At 43.3% G+C, this 25,707-nt stretch overlaps 1 protein-coding gene across 2 annotated transcripts in view; it reads right to left on the reverse strand.

Moving 5' to 3' along the window:
- Positions 1-25,707, reverse strand: part of cdh11 (cadherin 11, type 2, OB-cadherin (osteoblast)) — a 70,802-nt gene that overhangs the window by 38,617 nt on the left and 6,478 nt on the right. Inside the window, exon 2 of one of the 2 annotated variants that reach the window (XM_052080001.1) lies at positions 6,521-6,615. The exons of the other annotated variant lie outside the window; for it this stretch is intronic. The gene's annotated coding sequence lies outside the window, so the exon portion shown is untranslated. The remainder of the gene's footprint in view (positions 1-6,520; positions 6,616-25,707) is intronic. 2 annotated transcript variants of the gene reach the window in all.

Below are 25,707 nucleotides of genomic sequence, written 5' to 3' on the forward strand. Positions count from 1 at the left end.
ATCGATTCCGTTGCGAAAGACGCCGAGAACACCGTGTCAATACTATAATAGTGTGAGATTCATGAATTATAGCCTATCGATTTCTTTCTTTTTTCCAGTGGGGTGTCGACTAGCGTCACGCTGGTGTTTGATGGCATATGCACAGCCGCAGCCCTCAGAACATGAACATATTTTGTATTGATTCTGTTCCACCAAATCAATTTTCTTCCTCGAGTGGTGAGTGAGGTCAGGCCAGTGCTCAAATCAGACAGTGAAAGCAACAAGGGGTTGAAAATTGGTATGTTTGGAAATAATTGGAGAACAATAGGACCGATCATTTATCAATAAAAGTAGCGTTTGGACTATTCAGCAGATCAAATGCACTCAATTTAAAATAAATCGATATCACGATCCTTTTTCACTTTGGTTCCCTTGCGGTCGAAGGACGATATCAGTTGGTGGCGCTAATGCACCAGGAGGCTGGTTTTCTAATTGCCAGAAACCCCCGTGGAGGAAGAACAAGAAAGGATGAATCATTAGGTACAGTTATGTTTTGGGCTTGCTTTTTCTATGTTTGCAGGTTTTGTGTCTTTAAATAAAATACCTTTGGGTGCATTCTTAATCAGGAAAACAAACATGTTGCAAATAAATTGGGGGTTTTGGGAGAGCGAGGAACAGATTCATTTCATTTGCCTTCACTTCAGTGACGAAAGATGACTTGTGACAACATGAGTGTCATTTGTCAAGGCACCGCTAGTAGTCCAGTCTTTCTACAGCCCGCAGATTTAAACAAACATGCAAAAAAAAAAATAATAATTAAAGTGGTGAGTCGAGATTGAATCCCATTTTACAAAAAATGTCTGAATCCATCCAGCAAAAAAACAAAAAAATTCTAAATGTTTTTTTTAAATTGGCCAAACGTAGCAGGAATATAACCAAAATATTTGATTCTATACAAACAGTATAATAGTGATAGACATCTGAAATTGGGAATTACTAAATCAGACCAAAAAAGGAGTGGATTAATTGCTATGGGCAACATATTAGGAGCAGACATTTTCTGGAATTATGACTTGAAAAGTCCATAGAAAAGGATCTCAGGATCTGTAGAACTCATTTAAGTCTTTCCAAGACCAAGTGTCACAGACAGTTTCTGGAAGGATGGTGGAAGCAAATGCAGGAGAGGGGGGGAGAAAAAGTCAAACGAATGGGGACGAATTTCCCGTGGTCAAAGCAGAGGTTGATGATGTCATCAATTCCAGGGTCTCCATTTAGAAACAGCAGATTTTAATCCGCGGGAGCATAATTTGTTTGGATATAGCTCAGTTGGGGGACTATAATCAGAATAATTATTCTGGTCGCACTCCAGCCTCGGGCCTTTTAGCTAATGACAGCCATGACACTCATGGCGAAGCTTTCAAGCTGTCGGATCGCGTGTGTTTGATGTGTGTGAGTGTATGCGAGCGTGCGCGTGTATGATCGTTGTCGACATCATCTGTGCATATTAGAAATACATTACTGAAAAAAACCCCATGGCATTACTTGATGATTTTCTTGTTTGTTGGACTTATTATGCTTCTTCGGAATCACAGACGCTAGGATTTCTTACACAAGCTAACGTAAATAAATACGGATTCTAAAAGCCACAATAAGGATTAACTAAAGTCTATCTTTTGCTGAACTACTCAAGAATCACATACGCTAACATTTGTAAAGACGGATCCTGGAAACAATTAAAGAATTGCAGCAACACCACTACAGTGTTGTGATGCGGAGCAACTGTGGAATCGCATACTTAGGGAGGAAAAATTACTTCTAGTACTTTTGGTACCTTTATAATGTAGCATTGCGAAACTGCCCTAGAGTCGCATCCGCTAGCATATATTGCAAAAGATACCGTTAATTGAGTTGTCTTGTACACGCACGCAATGTGCAACGTATATGAAGTTGCCTTGCCTAACAACATAAGCTAATATGAATCGGACAAGTAAAATGAATCAAATATGCTAACACGAATCGCACACCAATATGAATCTGATACCCCAATAAACATTGATGTTTAAAAGCAACAGGAACTGAAAACGAGCAGGCATCAAAGTCGGCTGTGTCCACTCCCAGAGCGGCGCAAGGCTCCCACTCGCTGCTATGCTGGTCTGTGCTTGTCTATAAATTTACCAGTTTCTACCCGCTTTTGCGCCCTTAACGTATTTGCACGAGAGAGCCATAAGACTTAAAGCCTTAAATAAAGATGAAAACAAACACATCGTCCGTCATCAAGTTGCTTTATTTTTAGCATCACCTGCTAAGTGTACATCCTTCATCTGCGTCCCACTTCTTCCCCTCCTCCTCTTCCTCTCATCCTCACCCGACTCACTGTGGTGTTTAGTGACTATTAGTTGTGCATCCTTCCTCCTCTTCATCCTCCTCCTCTTCCTCCTACTTTTCCCTCTCATCCTCACCTGACTCAGTGTGCTGTTTAGTGCCTATTATTCATGCTCAGACGCGCTCCTACGCTCTCTCCAGACAGAAGAACCTCAATTTTTATATATTTCTTTTACTACTTCCCGATGTGAAGTGTTGCAGTTCTACGATTTTAAAATAGCAGCATGTGGTTAAAAAAAATGTATTTTTTTTTTTGCCGTCTGGCTAGAGGTAGCTGGAACAAAACAAACCTCTAAATGCCTGATTTGAAAGGAGCCTTCTTGGAGTGTATCAAATCCTACCAAATGCACAGCTGTATTAATCCAGCCTGGAAAAAGTTTAAATCAAGCAAACCTCAGCGAATCGTTTGAATAAACACATTTGTCGCGTCAAACGCACCGTCCAGCGGGCATTCCCATCGGTCCGAGCAAACTACATCCATGATATAACTCGCGTTTGATCTGACAGCAGCGTGACCCTGATTTAAAATCCTAATTTGAAACGGCCAACACTGTCTTGAAACCATATTTTACTATGTTGGAACCCTAACACTTAACATCTAAGCCCTTTCTGGAAAACTGACTTTTATACCATAACCCTGCAGTGAAAAGCCAAACCTTGGCACAGAACCCCAAATAATAACCATTGAAACATTTGAAAGACTAACCCTGACTTTCAATACTTCAACTACCTAACCTGAAACATAATCCTAATTTGAAACATGGAATTTCAAACCCTAATCCTGACTTTAGGTTGTTTTGAAATGTCTTTCATGCTCTTGTTTCATCATTTTAAATGTGAAGCACATTGTAGTTACCTTGTGTATGAAATGCTCTTTCTTAATGAATTGCTTTGACTCGTCTAAATCTGTCCAGAAACCGTGCTTTGGAACCCTACCACCCAACTTAAAACCTGAAACCCGATTTGAATCTTAAACTCTTGATGGAAACCCTAATCCTGGTTTAAGATGTACTTTAAAATCCTTCCCCTATTTGACACAAACCCTCCCTAAATTGTAACCCAAACATTAGCTCCAAACCCTAATTTGAAGCCCAACCCTCATCTAAGCCTAGCTTGAAACGCTAAAACTCAACTTCAAACCATAACACTCTTTTAAAACTCTACTTTAAAACCACAACCTTGACCCAAAACCCTCACCATAATCGGAAACCCTAACCCCAACTTGAGACCATACTTTAAAAGCATAAACCTAATTTGAAACCATAGCCAAAAACACTCATCCTATTTCAAATCCTTCTCTCAACTCATTTTTTCCAACTGCATAGAAACACACGAGCAGGCGGTCTTTGCATGCCAAAGAAACAGTTGGCACTATAACCCCTTTACCTATCTATCCATTTATCTGTCTCTCTTTGCATTGGAACCCATCCCAAAGTCATGGAAAATCGCTACCCCGCCATCCAACAGGCCTCATTCATGTGCTCATCTATGCGCATAATAATATCTCGGCATACAAAGCAGCCCCCACGACAATCCTCTTTACTTCACCAGCCGCTAAGCTCTTTAGCAACTCGCCGCCATGACCAATGCGCAAACTTTGCCCGTGTTCGGAACCGGTCACTCATTCGCCACTCTCTCATAACTATATAGGGAGATTTATATGCAGTAGTAGACGATACAGTTCACGACAAGGTTGATTAAAAATGTAATTTGATATCATGATTAGAGAGTTGGGAAACAAGCGAATTATGATAAAAGACATCGAATTATATGTTTTTTTAATTTAAAACGGCGACATTGCTTTGCAAAACACTACAGCTAAGAAATAGCATCATTGTCCTGATGTAAATAAACCTTTTCAAGCAAGAGATATTTGGACGTATAAACAATAAATATGATACTACGATGTAACACTACTCACAGGCCTATATACTTTATCCTTTGCCCCCCCGCCCCCACCCGAAAAGATTGTCACTGCAGCTTACTGAATCAATCATGAAACTCTTCCTTGTGTGTGTCTCGATCTCAATTTCTGTTATACTGCCTCCAGCTGGCCAAGATGCACACACACACTCACACACACACACACACACACACACACACACACACACACACACACACACACACACACGAGAAGCCACAGCATTATTGAATTGAAAAATGTACCCAGGGTTTTTAATTCTTTCATTCTATTGAATGATGTCATTATTCAACGTTTTTATAAAGTGTGATGGAGTGCAATTGTTTTGTTTTAGGAAGCATATTGCAAAAAAAAGGGTGTTGCTTTTTTATGGGGGGGGGGGCTGGCATGAATAATTGGCATTTCTATTTAGTTCATTGGAAATAGGTGAATTGACATGTTTTTTGAGTTAAGAGTGTGCTCATGGAATGAGTGAAACTCTTATCTTAAGGCACAACAGGGGAAGAGAGAATACGTTTAAGCAGCCAATCACGGCTCTGGTAGTTTGGAACCAGCATGTTCAATCTGGGAGCACACAGTTCCATTTCCCACCTTGAGGATGATGACAAAATCTCACGCACACACACACACACACACACACACACACACACACACACACACGCACAAACACGCACACACACACACACACAAAGGCACACAAACTATCACATTAATGCTGCGGGGTGGCCGCAGCTCCATTATTTCTCTGAAGAGATTTTTCAATTCCATGGCTGATGCTTGAGGGATTGTGTGTGTGTGTGTGTGTGTGGTGTGCATTTCGATGTGATCGTATGTTTTTATGTGTTCAGAAAAACAAATCGAGGCCGATACGGTGATGTTAGTGGTGGGGAATTTGGCCCAAAATGGCAACGTAAACCATTTACGAAGCTGACACGAGTGTTATTTGGCATTTTTACTTTGCGTCTAACTAAGCATTCCGTGAAAGTGTGAGGCTGCGTTGACTCAGTGAGCACTATAGCACGATTTTTACACGGTGTGATATATACTTCACTAAAAAGTCCTCGAGAGTGAATAGCGATTAACTTAGCGAGCGTGCTCAGAATCATTCACTCATTCCCGACTTCAACCCCGCTGTCTCATAAAAACAACTTGTGCTTTACTGCCATCTTGTGGCACCTTTTTTCAATTATTATTGTTGTTTTTTTTTAAAGCCTTTGTCAAGTACTCACAGATCGTCGCAATACATGGAAGAGTTTAGTCCCAAATCTCAGACATGGATATTTGGGGGGAAATTTGCAAAAATAAAGTTCCACTAACCGATTAATCAGCCAATTCGATTAATAAAATGCCACGGGCGTTCATCTAAGATTCCTATACCATTGATATTAAAATCAATCATTTTTCCCGATTAGCGCAATGCATCATGGGATATATTTGATATTTTTAGTGAACATTACTCGGTCACTAAGAGACATCCATTGTTGGGTACGCTAAGCGCACTCGAGTCGTTACACTTTCCAGCAGCATTACAAAATGGTGACTCACTAAATAGTGGATTCTGAACACAGCCTGAGGTTCTTGATGTGTTTTTTTCCCCTCCTCCGCTTCTGGCGGCGATAAAGCTAATTGATTACGGCCACCACTTCATTCCGACCGCATCGATCTGGCAGGAGGGCGGCGCCGCCTCGACCATCAGCGCAAAAGCAATCTCGTCAGGGCGCGAGTCTGTCCGCTCTTTAAGTCGAACTGAAGTTAGCGGATATTTCATTAGGTACACTAACGCCGTCCAATACAGAGTTGGTTGGAAAGAGTCTGCCTAGAGGGAAAAAAAAAACAATGGCTGCTAAAAAAAAATGTCAAATTGAAACTGTGGATCTTGATATGTGGCTTTGGTTGTTCGGTTCACAGGCGACTGAACGAATGACATTTTGACTTTTGGAGGTTCTTCGTTCATTCAAGCCATCGTGACTCGAGTGACGTTTTGAAGTTGCATTATGAGATTTCGCGCGGAATCATTTTTATTTTTTTTTTCAAATGAGAGAATGGTGACAACCACCTGAACCATTTACTTTATTAATGATTTTCTCAGGTGGATGCTCTTTTATTTCCTCTTTACCACTTTCCATTTTGCTCTCTTCCTGATTCAACACACAAACACGTACACACACACACACGCACGCCAATGCAGCAATCACACAGTTCAGCAGCTTTCCCGCCTGGTGTGTTCTTCTACTTTACCTGCAAATCAATTTCCTGTCAGGTTACAAGTGTGTCCTCCAGCAGGGGTCGTGACCTCCACCTGCTGACTCCATCTCCTTGCTTGAATTAAAAGCCTGCATCACATTACACACAGACACACACACACACACACACAGACCGCACATTGTATTACCTACATGAGGACAAAGAAATCCAATCAGGCTTTTAAGGTACATTCAGAGTGTGGATGTGGTAGCACTCGCACAGTGACATGGATGGATTGATGGATGGAGGCACACTGGGAGATGCGAGGGTGGAAAGAGAGACGACTAAAAATAAAACATGTGGGCTCACAGAGACACCCGGGGTGTTGATCAATTCGGAACACTCGGCAGAGAAAAAGAGTCAACGGTGTTGTGCAGACGTATTTTTGTCAGCGCGGTGGGAGGACCGGCCTGGTACCGTAGTTGGCTGGAGACGTTTTATTGAGAGTCCATTAACTCATTCAGTACCAGCCAATTCTGGACCAAGTCTGAAAAGACGTTTAAAAACGTCTTTGGGAGTGAATGAGTTAAGGCTGGGAAGCAAAGCACAGAAAAATAAGTCACTCGCAATTGTCACAATGTGGCTCTAAATTGCTCACGATATCACAAGACGGATCATGTGAAAATTGCAGCTTGAGAAAATCCTGCTCAGGTGATAACAGATTTCAGTTTTAAATTGGTATTTAATGGTCTTGACGGGAGGGATGATTGAGACTGAGGGGGCCGGGGGGAACGACCCAACAAAACATCAACTGGACAGACATACGGATATTTGCACGGTCAGACTGCTCCGTTTCCATTAAACATATTAATACATGTGCCATGTGTGATGATGAGATATCGATATTTGTACCGCCCCTCCTGCCAAGATGGGAGGCAAGAGTGAGACCATCCCTGAAAAAAAGCGTGTCCAACCTAATGACTCTTTTTCATGATTTTAATCATGAAGTGTGAATCGGATGCTGCTGAGACAAAGCGAGAAAGTCCAGTCGATATCGATCGCCTTGACAACGTGCGAGCCACACTACACACTTTGACTCCTGAGACTTTTGGTCGATAACTCGCAACCTGACCTGAGCCAAAAGTGAATTGCCAGACTTCTCATGCAAATCTTCCCGATTCAAGTGTGACTTTAACCCAAAGCAGGACTTCGTCCCTAAGAACCGACTCCCATGCGTACACGGATGCAATCATATCAAAAGTCACCGGTCGGTGTCAACAACCTTTCGCCGGAGTGTCCTTGAACACAACACGCTTTGCCCTCCCCAGGCCCCGGACCCGCCCCCTCTCCCTGGCCACTTTGAGTCAGTCAGCATTTTGCACGGCGCCACCATCAGATGGAAAGTTAGCTAATGTCACAGTGTTTCATTCTGAAGACATTGTCGCATTTTGCAGTATTGTATTTTTAATATGCTAAGAGGTCGGTTGTTGAATTGAGCCCTCGGCCGCATTGAAGATAGTAACCAGACAAAAACATATCTATGTGTTATTGATGTTTCTTTTTTTTTTTTTTTTTGAATCAGCATATTTGTTACTTTTAACGAATGACAAGTAACTGGATCAGAACACATTTTTTTTAATCAAATCCTGCCACCCTTGAGAATTTCACAATGAAGGAAATTTGCTGCAAATTATTAGAAAATCTGACATTTTTTTTAGTTAAAAAAAATAATATTCCTTGCCAAAAGTGATGACGCCACTGCACCCTTTGTCTTGAATTTGACCTCTGATATTGAATATGACAAAAAATTGCAATTGCAGAACAATTTGCCCAGAATTTTTTTTCATGAATTATCTTTCTTACAGGTAGTCCACAAAGCTCATTTTCATCCTTTTCTGATCAATTTTGTGCGAGTTACAAGAGAACATTTTTCCAAAAGTAAAAGGGGGCGGGGGCACACGTGGCTTTATTCCAACACTTGGGCATCTGGCGAGCATTTGCCGCTGATCTCTCGCAGCCCGTGGCTCTTGAAATAGCAAAACAACAGATGTACGCTCACTTTCATATCAAGCTGCTTATTATGTCTGCAAGCTTTTTTTTTTACCACGCAGCCGTCCGTCCAGCCATCCGTCCGCCCGTCCGCCCGTCCACCAGTCAACCGTCACGACTGCACCTCTCCCTTTAGCTCCCTGGAAGCATTTAAGGTCTGTCATTGGCAAGCGACCCGCATTATCGGACTGACTCGGAATGGAGATTTAGATAAGAGGCTGGGAGCTGAAGGCGAGAGGCGGCAGAATACCAAGAGAAAAACCGTCCGGGAGAAAGGAGAGCCCGAGCAGGAGGCGAGTGAAAAGAATCAATTAGGGAAGGAGGGGTGGGGGGAACGGTAATCAAAATAATCTGCACCCATTGTGAATTGAACAGTAAATAATAATAAAGAAGTGAAAATGCCTTTTTTTCCCAAGTCAGAATTAGTGGCGAGACGCTCTGCTATTGTAATTTTTATCAAAGGAATTTAACTCATACTAACCCTTTTGGGGACAGAGGCTACGACAGTGGACATCTTATCGGGTGACAGGTTATCATTATTTAAAAAAAGGATTTAGGGTTGGATGAAAAGTGACACATTTGATTGTTTCGCAAGCAACCAATAATGTCTCCCTCGGCCCCACGTGCTCACTCGCTTAGTCGTAAATAAGACAAACAAAAGGGCTTTCCGGGTCTTTGGTGATGCGAGGACCTGGTCTTTGCGATCAATGGCAGCAAAGGGCTGATTAGAGACGAGAGCGTGGGGGTCAAAGCAATCTCAACGCTCACCGGGATTCTTTTTTTTTTTTTAAAGGTGCACAGTCAACAAGGCCGGCTAATTGACATTAGTGTTAAACGGCGAGGGTTTGAGGAAATGTTTCACAGCGCATCCTTTATGTACTTTGGACAGAGGTGGCATTTCTACTCACGTTTTGGACTAAAGTGGAAGGACTTGCCTTGAATAAGACTCGGGTACAAGACTGATTGAAACGATTTACTGAAGTGAAAGTAAAATAAGTACAGATTTTGAAATTTAGGGCATTCAGTGAACCGCTGCATATTCACGCTCGCGTTTGTGGCTGTCAAAAGTAATCCGCAAGATAAGTCATGTTGTCTCACCAAAGTGATCCCGGCACAATTTCTGTGAAGATGTTTGTGTTGTGAGCAAAGTACTGTTGTGTAGAGCATCAGTAAACAGCGCACAATCATTGTTTACTGATAATATTCACGTTATATAAACTACCGGGTTCAATTCCAGCTCCGGCCTCCCTGTGTGGAGTTTGCATGTTCTCTCCGGGCCTGCGTGGCTTTTCTCTGGGTACTCCGGTTTCCGCCCACATTTCAAAAACATGCATGGCAGGCTGATTGAACACTCTAAATTGTCCCTAGGTGTGAGTGTGAGTGTGAGCGCGGATGGTGGTTCGTCTCTGTGCCCTGCGATTGGCTGACAACCGGTTCTGGGTGTCCCCCGCACACTGCCCGATGACGGCTGATACCCGCGACCCTTGTGAGGATAAAGCGGATCAGAAAATGGATGGATAGTTGGTCCTTCACCCTCTCAAGTAACCCGATGTGCTTCCATGAGCTTTAAAGACTTTCAAAGAATTCGGCCTGATTTTCCACTTAAAATCCACAGTCGTGTAACAGTTGTATTGATTAAATGTTGTTGTTGTACATCAGCGAGTGTCACGACACTCGTTCACACCAGGCGTACGTTCCCAAGGGCGTCGTTCGCCAAAGGTCAGACGTTCGTGGTTACCGCAACAACCAACAGGAAAGAGACTGAAAAAGAGCGACAGTAACTCGCATTTCCATCACACTCTGCTGCATTGTCTAACCGATCGTTGTCAGCGTGTGTGAAAGCGCGCGCTGTCGTCGACACACACGCAGTTAAAGCAAGTGTCTTTTTTTTTACTGCCCGTGCATGCACTGTGATGCAAATGAGTCTCCCTTGGCCCCCTGACGACCGTCAGTTTACGGCGTTCGTCCCTCCAGTTTAACATGACGGTAAAAAAGTTTTTATTACAGCGGGCAGGACGAGACCACCCGCACTTTTGTGGACAGATGGAAGCGAAGGTGATGTCACGTTTTGTCACATCGGGACAGTTTCCGAGCATTTTGTCTGCGCGCTCTTGTCTTTCTATCTTTGTGTGGCACCACCAGTGATGTCCAAATGTTTTATTGAGGGGGATGTTTGTGCCTTTCTGGAGGACATTTTAGGGCCAAAATGTTACCCTATTGGATGTTGGATTCCCAACCATTGTGTCATGAACCCTTTCGGGGACAGCAGTTACGACAGCGGACAGCTTATCATGTGCCAGGTTACTCTGTAACAATGGTCTGAAAAGTAATCATTAGTTCCTACAAATCAGGGAATATAGTGACAGGCAGAACAATGAAATGCTTTTCCACTAGATGGCAGTGTGCGCAATTATCTCGTTCCTCATCTGTTTCTGCTTATACAACAGATGACAACTTCACTTTCAACCTAACTAACCTCGGACCTACTAACCTTTCCTCACGGCACCAACTGGCCTTATCTAATCTTCCTTAGCTGCCCATCTTAATATCCTTATTGACCAACCTGACAGACCAAACAGACAAATTTCCTTGCAAACGTTAACTTTCTTGACCAGACAACAAACTGGACCTACGTTTAACCTCTTTCCCGATCAAACTACCTTGCCTACATGCAGCATCTTCACTTCCTTCTTAACAATGGCTCGCTATATATCCCGCTTGTCGACTCAGAACCTGCATCAGTTTTGTCGATTGTTCTTGCCCGGAAAGGGTCTTTTCAAGCACAGGTGCGCTCTTTGCATGGATGGCCAAGGTATGAAATTAAAAAAAAAAAACTGTTGGTGAACGCCGGGCTTCTTCGATGCAAACGGTGACTTTACATTCAATAAAGCAGACAAGCTCCCTTGGCTTGCGAGATGAATGTCAATATGAGTGTTGAGGCCCGGAGAGAGAATGCAGAAAACCAAACCTGACGGAATGGCAGCGAGGGGAGAAGGATGCAGAATGTAACTTCATCCGTCACAGATACAGAGGAAGTTAAAGATTTTTTTTTTTCCCCTTTCGATGAGCTGAGCTGCAACTCGGAGCTTGTCCTTGCATACAAATTCAATCCTACCTTACCTTCAATAGCTGCCGTCCTTACTCAACTTGAGCTACCGCTGCCTTACCCTACCGACTAACCCCACCTGTCTAGCTACCAATTCTCACCATCCATCCATCCATCCATTTTCTGATCCGCTTTATCTTTAAAAGGGTCGCGGGGTGTGCCGGAGCCTATCCCTGCTGTCTTCGGGAAGTAGGCGTGGGACACCCTGAACCGGTTGCCAGCCAGTTGCAAGACACACAGACGAACAAAACATCTGCTCTCACACTCACACCTCGGGACAATTTAGAGTGTTCGATCAGCCTGCCATGCATGTTTTTGGAATGTGGGAGGAAACCGGAGTACCCGGAGAAAACCCACGCAGGCATGGGAAGAACATGCAAACTCCACACAGGAAGGCCTGAGCTGGAAACGAACCCTGACGCGCGAACCAGTCAACCACCACCCCTCCCCTGCCCCATTTCTTACCATACCTGACGTTACCCGACCATTGCGTTCTTACTTTAACGCTTATCGACCTGCCTTCCTCCACTTCCTTAGCTACCTCCCAATATCTTCATACCCATACCGACCCATTTTAACTTTCCTCTTTGTCTCCCAACTGACTGACCTAGCTACCAACTTACCTGAACGTCCTTAGCTACCTCCCTATCTTAGGATCCTTATCGACCTATTTTTACTTCTATGCCGACCAACCGATTGATCAAGCTCCCTACCCTTCTACCTCCCTACCTACTTTCATTTCCTTTCCTAACTACATTGTCTTCCTTTCCTACCTCCCCCATCTGTTTGACTCCTTTGCACCTTTTAATGAGTGAAATATTTCCAAGTGTCTATCAATGATTGTGCTTAGGGATCAGTTTGTGCATTGTTCTACCATTCCGTACGCTATTTCTTGATCTCCGTGTTTCAAGCCAAACCTCTGAGGCAGACGTCCACCCCACTTTGAACTCTGCTGCTGTCCAGGATGTGTATTCATGTTACTGTATTTCATTCAGTTACGTCTGACATACTTCTTGCCTCTGATTTAATCGCGAACAAATGGGTTCAAAAAGGTTTGGCGAGTAAAAAAAGAGGAGATGTGAAATATGAGCATCAGTGCCGTGGAGGGTGGGGTGGGGAGGGTGGGGGTAGAAAAATCAGACTTTGCTTAGGTTTGCATGTCTGGCCAATCAGGATCAGTTTGATATGTCTGCCAAAACCGCAGCGCTTGTGCGAGCTGAAGCGACCGGGGTTGGGGAGGGACCCTTCTTATGGAAAAGTCGTCAATGTGAAATCCAGTCAAGGCCAAAGCAAACATCTGCTCAAATGGCAGCAGGAGGCTCCATGTGTGTGTGTGTGTGTGTGTGTGTGTGTGTGTGTGTGTGTGTGTGTGTGTGTTTGTGTGACTGCTGTCAGACGGGCTTTGTCTCAGCAGAACTTTTCACAGCTGCTAAACCTGCATCACACACACGCGCACACATAACACACACACACGTGCACACAGGTCAATAGCACAATGAAGAACAAAGCGTTATCCTCCACTAGTTTCTCACTAGTCTCCCACTGCCCCCCCCACCCTCTCCAATTTTCTTTCCTATTTGGATTCTTTGGTCTTCAGCTTCTCCTCAAATGATTTAGAAACGTTCTGATGTGGAAATAAAAATGCTTCTTGCTTTTTTGCGACTTATATGAACCTTCATTTCTATCCCCCACTTGCTGAGAAAATATTGTAGCATCGCATCGACCTGACTACACTACTTGCTTACCTACCGACTGCCCATCTGCCATCCTGACCTTAAAAATCGACTCTCCCATACAATAGCTCCAGACCTTGCTTGCCGACCTAACACCTAAATACCACCCTCCCTTGCCTAACTCAAGACCTTCCATAACCACATTTGTACCGAGGTAGGTACTATAGTTGCCCAACTGAACTTCCAAATGACCTAACTGCGTGACCCTACCTCACCAAAAGACCTTTCTCGCGTACCTTCTCAACTCTTCCATCCTACCAAATGACATCCCAAACCTACTGACAGACCGACCGACCAGCCAACCAACCCTCGTGACATACACATCTGCCTCACCTACCTCTCCTTCCTTCTCCTTCAAAGACGACCATACCCGCTCTCCAGAGCTACAGCTATTTTACTGCCTAATTTCTCTACCCACCACCCCTTCAACCTACACTACCGGCCATCTTTCCTTACCTACCTACTCTACCTTCCCTATCATCCCCAACCCACATATCATTCTCAGTGTGCACAACATTGCACACCCATTTATCGAACCGTGTCCAAGGTTTCTTCCTGCTAAGAGTTTCACTGCTTGGCATTTCAAAAGCAATTTCATTCCTTTTGAAGCACTTAAACCTGGCCTTGAACACACTGCTGTTGCATGCTTGAGAATATTCATGTATATTACACAACTTTTGAGACAGCTCGTTCGAAAATATGCTCACGACATGTGACACCGGTTGACTATCATCGTATTTGTCCGTCAGATTATTGTCGTGTTGGTTAGTTTTCATTGGCCCGGTGAAAAATTTGACTTGTTTGACCTTGTTTAAATTTGTGCCTCTGGGCCTCGATCTGTTATTGTTCTGGTACAAATAGGTCACATAAGAAGCGAGATCCTCCCAGTCATATACACACACATCGTTCCGTGATTTGAAGGATGCAAGGGTCATTGTGGTGCCACACTCAACGGCTAAAACACACAACGCGGAAATTCCCGTCCGACAAAATGCTCCTTGTGGTTAAACTCGACACATCTAAACCTTCACGCACACAAGGAGGATTAGCCTCATTTACAAATGTATGGCTTTGCGACGCCGTCAATAGCCGACCTTGCGCTGTGTGTGTGTGTGTGTGTGTGTGTGTGTGTGTGTGTGTGTGCAATCCAATGAATAATTCAGTGGCAGCATAAGAGTTAAAAGGGGCGGAAAAATACACTTGTTAAGCCCGTCAAAGAAGCAAGCGGAACCCTCCGTCACAAAGAGGAAGGAGTGCAGGTGGTTTGTCAGAAGTTCCAGACGTCTAATCAAAGAACATTTTACTCAGCACCAAAATAATTAGTTTTTTAAAAAACATTTTTACAATGTCAAACCTTTCCCGTGTACATACTGCACATGCACCGTTGTGGCAATTACAATCATGGCTTCCTTGTTCTTTTTTTTTTTTTTTTAGTAAACAAAATTGTATGTCAATGGAGAATTTTTGTGGAAGCCGAGAATACAAAAAGGAGACTTTTGGAGCTGTCTTCCTTTTTTTTAATGTCTGTTTCCTTACACAGAGATGATGGTGCGTTTGGGCGGTGGGGGTGGGGGGGGGGGTGGAGGGAGGGCAATCCCTTGATTAACTTTGGGTTATATTACTTTCATGCACTGTATGAAGTGTCAAGCAATTGGAGGGGGTGCCATTCTCACTGTAGCCACTACAACCACACATTACTCGTTATCTTTGTCAAAATCGTGTTTTGATGGATCTTGATGGTCGTACCGATTTTTGTGGCCGATGACAATGTATAATTGTGACTGGAATCGATTAGGAATTTATTAACTAGTCACCAAGATTAAGTCCTGTCGATGACGGTGCCATGTTTTCAAAGTGTTGCTGACTTTTTAAACAAATCAAAAAGGAGGAAGCATTTTTGTGCTCAACCTAACTGGAAGCCGTTTCACAAAGAGTCGGGTTTGGAAAATGGGATTGATTGGTTTAACCTGGATCAGTTTTGATCGTGTGTGATTGAGGAACTACAGAAGGTGTCAAAATCAAGAGGCCCCCCCACTTTGGTATACATTGCAGCCATGACAACCACGCATTCCTCATTTTCGAAACAACGTGTTCAATATAAGACCTCAGTCACATTTTGGAAGTTCATTTATTTTCCAACATACATTTTTAGCTCCACTTTCCCAAACCTTTAGTTCCCTTTTTTTTTGCCCTGAATGCGCCCAGCTGAACATAAGTGAATGTGGCAGGCCCGGTTGGTGTGTCTTTGTGCATCATTGCTTTAGACTAACAACCCACCATCCCCCCTAAATACCACACACATACACACACACACACACACACACAGACACACATTGAAATTGTATGGAACTTTTTGAGACTCATACCAGATGTTCCTCCCCTCCTCGTTTTACTCCCTCGTCTCATTTTTCTGTCCCATTTCCTCCGTCATTCATGCTCATACGTCAAAAAATCCTTCTTCCATTCCTCTATTCTTCCATATTCATCCCTTTCTCCTCTTTATCCCCCCCCCCCCCCAACCCCCGCACCTCCTTCCACTCGAGTCGCTTTCCTTTTCATTCCGCCGTTAATTTGTGGTAATGTTTGTACACGACCTTTCTCTCCCCCTCCATTCACTGCGTTTGCGCCGTAAGGATGGCGCTTGTTCTCAATGATGCCGCTAATGCGGTGGAAGTGTCGCCTTCATTCACCATCATTAAAATCTCACATCCTCTCCGCAGCCTCGTTGTCATTCTCCACCCGGCGCTCCTTTCATTCCTCTGCTAGGATCCCCCCTCTACACCCCCCCCTTCCCCTGACGTCCTTAGTCGAGACAAACTCATTTGAAACTCTCCGAGCGGTAAAGCAACAAATACGAGAATGCAAAAACAGTCACAGAGAGTACGGAGAGAGGAGGTGATTTGCAAACCTTTTCATTTTAATACCTCTCGGCTCACGCAGGCGGATTGCTTTATTAGTATTAGTATTATTTCGACATTATTCATCATCTCTCCCGGGTTGTTTTCTTCTTCTCTCTTCTTCCTGTCTCCCCCAAAGAGGCTTCTTTATGCTCCAGAATCAGCATTTCTCACCAAAATTTTCACCTAATCTAAAGAAAATACCCACTTAACTCTTACCGGTGTCGCTGGCTTGTTTTCAAACGGTCGCCGGCTGTCATAACAAATCAAGATGATGGCATCCACAAATCAATGCTGCAGCAAAGCATTCAGATAGTGTAATGAGTCGTCATATTCCCCGAGTAATATTTTACACTCTTCTTTCTGCTCCTGCCTCAAAATGTCGCCATATCATTTGGGGAAAAATAGCTCCTTAAGTGCGATATCCGTCGGCAGCGCACTTTCAAACTGTTGCCGACTGTCCAAACAAATTAAGAGCTGAAACGTCCTGTACAAGTGCCCCGAGGTTTGCTTTCACTCTGCTGTTGCAGTTTCAACCGAGTGACACGTTACTGTTTTCTCTCGGCCGCGCTACACAATTTGAATTTCATCTTAAAAAAACAATAGGTAGCCACTGAATTCCTTTAAGGCTTGCTTTCAAATAGTTGCCAACTGTCAAAACGAATCAAGAGGGCATTGCTGACCACAATGCAAACAGAAAAGTAAATAAAAAACTTTCTCATTGCAAAACCGAGGCGTAACAGTACAGTTGTTTTTTTTCAAATTTATTGACCTGTCCCTTTAAGACAGAAGTCATTAAAATCCTTCTACCCATGCAGTAGGCAAATCTAGATAATTATGTCTGTCATCATCCTCCGTGATACTTTAGTCTTCTTTGTATCCCACATTTCAACATTCAATGGGAAAAGAACCCTGCGCAAGCAGGCCAGATACCACCTGACAAAGAATATTCAGATGGGATCTTACTGAAAAACGAATGCTGAGTCAGCGCTCGCGAACATCGCCAATTTCAAGTCCGTTTTTCTTGACGCCTCAAAAAAACTGGTTCCAATTGTTAAAGAATTTCTTGAACCCCGATGAAAATTGGGCGTTCCCCGAGCAAGCGTTCTCCGAGCATTCACCACACTGTGAGATACGAGTTTTAACATTGCCAAGAGAAGCTACGTAAGACAGCTGCAAAACCCGTTTTTCTGCAAATGACTCTGGGGTCAGTCTAGAAAGGTTGACGATCCATCACCAAGTCCAGGAGAACCTCCCCCACTATGTACCTCAGTGTTCATGTCCTAAATGTGTTTTGTTCGAGTGGCTTGTTTGTCATAGATCTGGAGTGGCTTGAACTACTAGTGACAGATTTCTCCTGCATTATTGCCATACTTATCCAAGAAAGATGATTCTGAATTTCAGAACAATTTGAATTGAGAGACCTCTAGATAGAGAGATTTAGAGACCTCGAAGTTTTGGTAGCATACTTTCACACTGTTGCCGACTGTCAACAAATGTGCGCTAAGAATGCTAAAGCTAACAACACACACAAGTGTGTTGGAACGCAGCAGAAGACGTTTATTCGCGCGTTCGCACAGTTCTCGCCGCTTCACACATTCAGATAATTAGATGTGTGACCGCTGTCAAAGCGAAGCGTCGTGTGTCTCGGGCGCTCAACATCACACGACTGCAAATTCACGCCTCAAAAGCTGGTAAACTCAACTTCAACCCACTCGTTTCTCACTTTTTGCTCCCCGTACGCCAAGGCCAGCAAGCCAGGAAACAATCTGGTACAAATCATCTTAGATTTGAGAAGCTAAAATGTATTCCGGTCCAGTAATGATGTTTCCTTCATGGGCTGCCATAGAAAAGCTTGTACAAGAAGAGTTGACGCGATTGCTGAATTATAACCACAGTTTTCATCATTTCTGCAACGATCTGATCATTCCCTTCCCACCACTCACGCCTTGTCCATTGTCCTCATCGTCACCCACACGCCCCACACCAAATATCCACGTATCGATCCAGCCGCCTGTGATACGTCACAGTGATTGACAGCTCCTAATTGGCTTAATCTCAACCCCCTCTCCAGGGAGCCTGTTGTGCTGTGCCTCATCTGGATACAGCTGTCCCTTTATTCCGCAGTTGACACCATGACCCCCGGGAGCCTGCCAGGGGGCTGCTCACCAGTGATGGAGATAGTGAGGTGGCGAGTGAGTGAGAGAGGTTAAATACATCTAAAATGCAGACACAATCTTCCCCTTCGCCTCCCCCTTTTTTTGTCTTTTGGGATAACATGCTGCTTTCTGATGGACGCACCCATGCGGAGAAAGTATTAATTCTGTGGGAGATCAAGTGAGCGCCTCTCGGGAAACACAAGGATCCGCTGTTTGCGGGTAGCCCTGAGCCTTCACATTTGAACAGTCAAAAGAGGGGGGAACCTGCAGCAGTTTAGAATGACCTCTGCAGCAATTGTGGATTTGTGCCTATTACGATATTGATGTAGTCTTTGTCAAAATGATCCGGGTCAAACACATCTGCAGTGGAGAATTAATTGAACAGTCCCAGAACCAACGAATTCCATCAACAGACAGAAAATAGTGTCAAGTCCATTCAAAACGTCCCCCGCTAATGTAGTTAATTCAAGTCGGTTAAGTCCGGAATTGGCCGCAGTTGTCCACAATTTGCCACAAGGCCGGTAAACGGCGCTGTGGTGCCATCAACAAACAGAGGCTTGTCCCGTTTACTGCTTCCGCTGCTGTTGTCGTTAGAGAACCAGACTTACAGTAGACGAGAGCAGGCTAAAACAGTTATGTGAGTAGTGGAGATGTTCCCATTAATAATAATAGAAAGCACGGACATTATCTGAGCATCACATTTACAAGGAGCGTGTCATATCTCACCATTCATATCTATTTTTTAGTCAGGCTCTTCTCGTGGATACTCCTCTCGAGCATTTATTTTTGGTCAAGTTCATTTTTTGAAGCCCTTATCCATAGCATCTAATCATAACAAAAGTGAAAAAGGAAGTGCTAACGTCATTGCTCATGAATGCGACCAGATGTAGGCCATTCTCCTCTCGCCACTAGGTAACTTTAGATCAAATTTAAAACTTACAATGAGTTTCAAGTTTTTATATATATTTTTCTGCAAGAATTTTGAACTGCACTGGACATTTTCACGCTATGAGAAAAAAAAGTAAAAAACAATTTTTTTACCCTATTAAGTGGTTTTGGGTCATGAAAAAAGACGATCCCTTCCCCATATCCATCTGTTAAATCCACTGTATTAAAAAAAGAAAATAAAAGAAAATATTGTAATACGCATGTTTGGCCAGTAGTTGGCAATGTTGCATGTGCAGGTTCTAAAGACAGCCACACACTTTGTGATACTCCTGATCAAAGTCGACAAAGTCCTGGTTGCTGGATGTATCGAAGTGATTATCCTGAGGACTAGCTTGTGTGTGTGGGGGGGGGGGGTCTTAAAGCAGGGTCCACACATTACGATTATACGGACAAATTTGAGCCTTCTCCGCTTGGTCCGATCAAACTCAGCAAAGTCACTATCATCGGATGTTAGATTTAGTGATTGCCATGTGATGTAAGGTGTGATTTGAGCCATCCAATTCGCGCTTCGTATCTCCATTGCATCCAGGTGATTGAATCCAACGTAGCAAATGTGTTTGAGGTGAAGCAAATTGTGCTTCATGAAGGTTTGTTGCAGCCCTGGCCGACTCACTTTTGTCCCTTAATGAATTTCAGTAGTTTGGCTCCACTATCTTCACCTCAAGTGTCCTTGAGCGAGACAGTGAGTCACCGCTTCCCCATTGGGTCTGAAACTCATCCGAGAGCAGAGGCGACCCCCGCCCCGTCCCCCTCCCTGATTAGCTTTGCTCTATTGAGGAGGCAAGGACCAGAACAGAAGGTCTCCGAAAAGGCCGATAAGCCTTTAAAGGCCCCCCTCCACCCCACCCCCACACGTCAGCCTGACACCCACGACATCCCATTCATCCAGCGGGTGACAGCGCGTTTACGCTGGCATTAGCCCACCCCGACCCCGGCGGACCGACTCTGTGATTGAGGTGCCTCCCTGGCATTAGCTCTTTAAGGAAGCATTTTTTATTCATTACGCTTAATGGCTTGATTGCACAGCAGAATTTGCATTGTGGAGCAAGCAAGTAAAGATATTGGGATGGCTAATAAAAGCTCATCAATATTTGATGCAAACTTCTAAGGGTCCTTAATCCTTACGTGCATTGTGGCCACTGTTGTTTTCCTCTATGTGTGCAGATGGTTTGATGTAAAAACTGCGCGGCGGTCACTACAGTGAGCGTGGATTCCATCCACTGTCGTGACTAATGTACAACATTGACATCAAAACAGCCTCAGGGAGTCTGTCATCATTTTTTACTTTAAAGGGTTAAGATGGGATGTAAAAAAGAGAAAAATAAGGAAAACTATCACCCCTGTTTCAAACTCTCAAGACCCTAATCACGGCTTGAAAATGTAAAAAGAAACTGATTCAAATCCCTCAATTGAAATCCTCACCCTTTGTTTGAAACGCCAACTGACATTAGAAACCGGAACTTTAAACCCTAAATCCTAAACGCATGTAAAAGCCAACAGCCTTGAATTTCCACACGCTATTGATCAACAGTAATTACGTCGGCCGCTCGAGTACACGCCGGGTCTCGACACGGGATAACTGAAGAGCATGTGAGCCTGTTTGCGCTTTTTCTAATTGATCATGCATGGATTGTCGGGAATCAACAGCATGATGGCGTGTTGGGGTTCCAATTGATTAGCGGTGTCGCCTTGCATGTGTGATGACCCTAATTAGCCCGCTTAAATGAGCCCCTCGCTGGCAAGACCCGATGTACACGTTAACACTCGGCAGGGACAGCGCACGACGCACACAGGCAGCTCGCTGTCCTTATCCTGAACTTTTTTGGATTTTGAAGGTAGGCAGATGGGCTGAGTCATTGAACAATAAGTTAAAAAATAAAAATAGTAAACAGTTGTAGTGTGTGTGTGAAATCGCTAAGTTTTTATTAAAGTGTACCATTCACTGTTAAATATGTAAAATAATTCATTTGAAGGGTAAGGTCTGTTTTATAATTTTTTTTAGTATTTAATCAATTTGTCAATTATTGAATCAACTAAAAACACTAAATTGTACTACAATGTCGAAATTGTTAAATATGCAGAACAAAGTAATGTATTTTTGTCTTGTATGATGTATTTATTTTATTTTATTTAAATTATTAATTAAAATGAATGCAAAAAAAATCATTAAATTGTAGATATAAAATAATTGATCTTGTTCCTAAAATAATTACTCATTCTCTTTTTTTAATACGTGTGTAGTTGTGGTTTTAATATTAATTAGCCAATTGTCTGTTAAAATCTGTGAAAAATGTTTTTAAAATATGTATATTTTTATAGATGTATCATAGAAATACTTTTTTTAAAATTAATTCACCAATGATTAATAACTAATAAAATAAAACAAAAAACATCTACACATTGAATTTCAATTTAAACAATTTGGGACAACAAGTCAAGTAAATTCTTGCAAAAAAGAGAATTATGTGACAGTTTAAAGATGTAAAAATTGAAAGATACGAGTCCTCCCCCCCGTTTGACAGAGAAGCCCTTGTTGTCGCTCCTCTCAGCCGCCATCTCACACGCCCATCTTCAGTCTCCATGAAGCTCATTCCTTTTCTGCCAAAAGCCAATTAACAATTAACGCTTGTCTCGGCGCCACCTCCTCAAGCTTCCTTGTGTGCCTTTTGTTTGGTGGGGGTGGGGGGCAGGGGTCTTTGATTGATACTGAAATGTTTCAATTGTGGCCACCCCCACCTACAAAAAAAAAAAAAATCTATTTTGGCGTCGTACGGGAGGCTGGAGACCCAAAAGAAAGATCTTGGCTCGGCTTTGCTTTTCAGGATCGTTTGTGGACCGTGAATGTTTTTGCACAACCCCCACCAAGGGGCGAGAGGTGTTGTTTTGATTGATTTTCAGCAGGGTTACGCATTAGTACACAAGCCAAACTTGACATCGAGGTGACGGAAGCTGGTGAATCGTTTTCAAATCCGGTGAGAAATGTCGATAAACGGTCCCTACAAGCAAATACTCACGTTATTCTCCATGACGACCAAGCCAAGATACTGTTTGCTTTTAACTCAGTGTGAAACTTGATTTTTAGTTTGACTGTTTTTGAGCTTTCGGCTGACTTTGACCATTGCACGGGACCTGGGAGAAAGGTTAAAAGTTTGGAGTCGCAATTTAAACTGTTGTTCATACTAATCACTGGATGGTGTTAAGTGTTAATGCACTGAGTATTGTTAGCGTGCAATAGTCCTCGTGAGGTTTGCACATCAAAACAGGGGCCATTTGTCATGTAGTTGATCAAATAGCTGATTTTCACACAGGAAATCGTTTCAACCGAACATCGTCATCAAATGGTCCGAAATCGCGTGAAACAATTTCCGTGATGGTTTGAGCGCCGAGTGGGGTCTTCTTCACCCAAACTCCTTTCACCTTCAAATTTAAGCTCCCGTCAACAAACAGACCTCAACCTTTTCCTCATCTTCGTCCTCCTCCTCGTTGACACTCATCAAACAAACCGGTGGCTTTGATCCGAGCCCCCCCCCCCCCCCCCCCCGTGCGTCGGAAGGAGAAACACGAGATAGCAATCCTCGCAAATGAGATTTCCTCGCCGCCCGGTTGTCAAAGCGATACACGTCTCTTTCATGGCGGCCTTTTCATCAAAAACCTGTTGACGCACCACTCGCGTCGCTCTCAAGGAAGATGTGAGCGTGTGTGTCCGGATTATCGGCTGCGCTGTGAATAAACCGTCTGGATGATTTCGGAAACCCAAACAAAACACGAGCTACACTCGAAGATTATTACCGAATAAATTTCAAAGACTTGGCACACACGATAATTTCTATTGCCCATTTAAAGCACTGGTGTCAAACTCAAGGCCCGGGAGCCCAATCCGGCCCGCCACATAATTATATGTGGGCCGCGAAATAAAATCATGCATCTCAACTTGCATGATCTTTGCTAAAATCTGTACTGAAATGTCAAGGTGTCATGTATAATAAATGACGTTGCGATTTTGCAAGTGATGAAGGCTGAAGTGAAAGCCAAAACTGTCAGCCAGGTCAGAGTTGAAGAGAAACTGCCAGCAAACGAATGCTACCGCAGAAAGTGTACATCATTAATAATAAATATTAAAAGTTCAAACTGGATAATTGCACCACAAAATATGATGTCAAGGCACTTTAAAAGTAGACAACCTAAAATATGACCCTTCAAAATAAAAGGCTTTAGAATTATTTGATTTTGAATAAATACAATGGAAGTATGCGTCGCCTATCGGGTACTCGAGGGGGCTGCCGATACCAGCCATGATAGTTCAGGCAAACACAAGAAAACAAATCCTCCTAAATGTTGTAGTCGTGCCCGTGGGGGGGGGCGTTCATTTTAATTTCAAGGTCAGAGCAGTCAGTGATAACCTAAAAGACGTAGATTATATATACACTGTACGTATTATTAAAAACAAAACAAAACCGCTGGGAGCGGACAAACAAACTAAGCCACCGAAAAAAGTGAAATTAAGTAGAAGCAGTCCCATACGATCATATGATGATGACATTATAAGTGTCAGAGGAGGAAGTGGACTGGAAAAAAAGAACGGTGAGGAAAGATGCATTGTGGGAGTTGACAGAGGACGGAGTCGACTTAATGGGATGAAGTAGAGAAAGCTTATTATGGTGGAGAGGTCAAGCATGCAGTAATGCCCTGTCTTGTCGAAAACAAAACGAGCTATTGTGTGTGAAAGTTGTGTCTCGTTTTGGGGGTGGGGGGCTGGGGGGGGCTAAACATTACAGGACGCAGATAAAAATCTTTGTATGAATCCAAATGAGATCAGTTTTGTTTTGTCCCTTTCTGTTGTACTTCATAGCGACAGAATCGCTCAAGGGTTCGCCCACCAATCAAAAGGCAAAATGTGTTTTGTGTATGTTATTGGTAAAAATGCATCATTTTTCTTTTGGGGGTGGGGGTTTGTGTGAGAAAATCAAAGGCAAATAGTACTGCACTGTATTTTTCAGTGACTTATCATCCACCGCAGTGGTCTTGTTGAGCTTTTTCACGTTATGTTGATTTGTGTCATTCTTGGACTTTGCACGCCGCACTAACTACGATTAAAAAAAAATGCTACGGTCCCGCCTTGAAATCACATTTGGGGGTCGGGGGACTCCAAGCAATGTGCATCAATGTGCTTTTCAGTGAAGGTTATCGTAAAACATCTTGGTCAGGTTCACAGTGTCAAAGCGTGACTGTGTGAGCGTGTTTCAGCATGTGTGCGCTACCAACTACACACTGTGCCCGCGGAAAGGTCACACACACACACACACTCGAACATATACACATCGCACCTGGAGGACCTAACCAGCACGGACACATACGTGTGAAGGGGTGCAGAGGGGAGTGTTACATCAGCACAACGAAGCAGCTGTAATTAACATAACCACATTAGTTATGCTAATAGGGCGTATATGTGAATGTACGTGTATATATGAGTGTGTATGAACACAAAAACCATTAGTTTATGGATTGGCAATAAATCCCAAATAGTGATTTTTATTTATTTATTTTTTTGTAATCATGACATCATCCCGCTGATAAATTAGCAGACGTCTTCAAGAGAATGAGTCGAAGACAGATGTGAATGACACGCACGCACGCACACACGCAGGCACGCACACGCGCATTGTCTTAATTATTATCCTGAATAATGAGACACAAACGACTCATTAAATCTCTCCTTGACCCGGCGCACCACAAAGTCTTTCTTTTCCCGTCTTTTCCCGCCGTCATCTCGCTTAACTCCGACGCAAAGGAGAGAGGATCCTTTCAGCTGTGAATTATTAATTAATATTCAAGCTAGCCGCGGAATTCTCTCTGACCCACATCGGAAAAAGAAGAAAAGGAGGAGGGGCATTTTTTTTTTTTGCCGGCCTGCCTGAAATGTAAATGATAAGCTTCATTTAGGTAGAAAGGCGGAGTGAAAATGAAAAAGTTCTATTCATATATTTTTAACAGTTGTGTGTCTGGAGTGGTTGTCCACCCATTTCGTATGGTTGACATTATTCAATTAGCCAATGGTGGTTTTGACCAATCATCATTCATTTACAGTCTGGACAAGGGGGTGTGATAGTCCGCCGCTCTGAAAGCATTCTCAGATTTTCAGTGCCTGCTACATGAATTGACAAATCGTAATTGGATGACTAGGTGATGAAGTGCTGCCTCCTTGTGTGAAAATACAACCCCATTATTTTTGGGTGCTTCGCAAAAGCGCCATTCATTAGCAGTCTATAGACGAACATGCAACACACTTAACACTTGAATAGTTGCTAATTGATTTTTATTTTATTTATTTATTTTGATAGTAGCGAGATTA

Source organism: Hippocampus zosterae, chromosome 11 (assembly GCF_025434085.1).
Source record: "Hippocampus zosterae strain Florida chromosome 11, ASM2543408v3, whole genome shotgun sequence".
Classification (NCBI taxonomy): domain Eukaryota; kingdom Metazoa; phylum Chordata; class Actinopteri; order Syngnathiformes; family Syngnathidae; genus Hippocampus; species Hippocampus zosterae.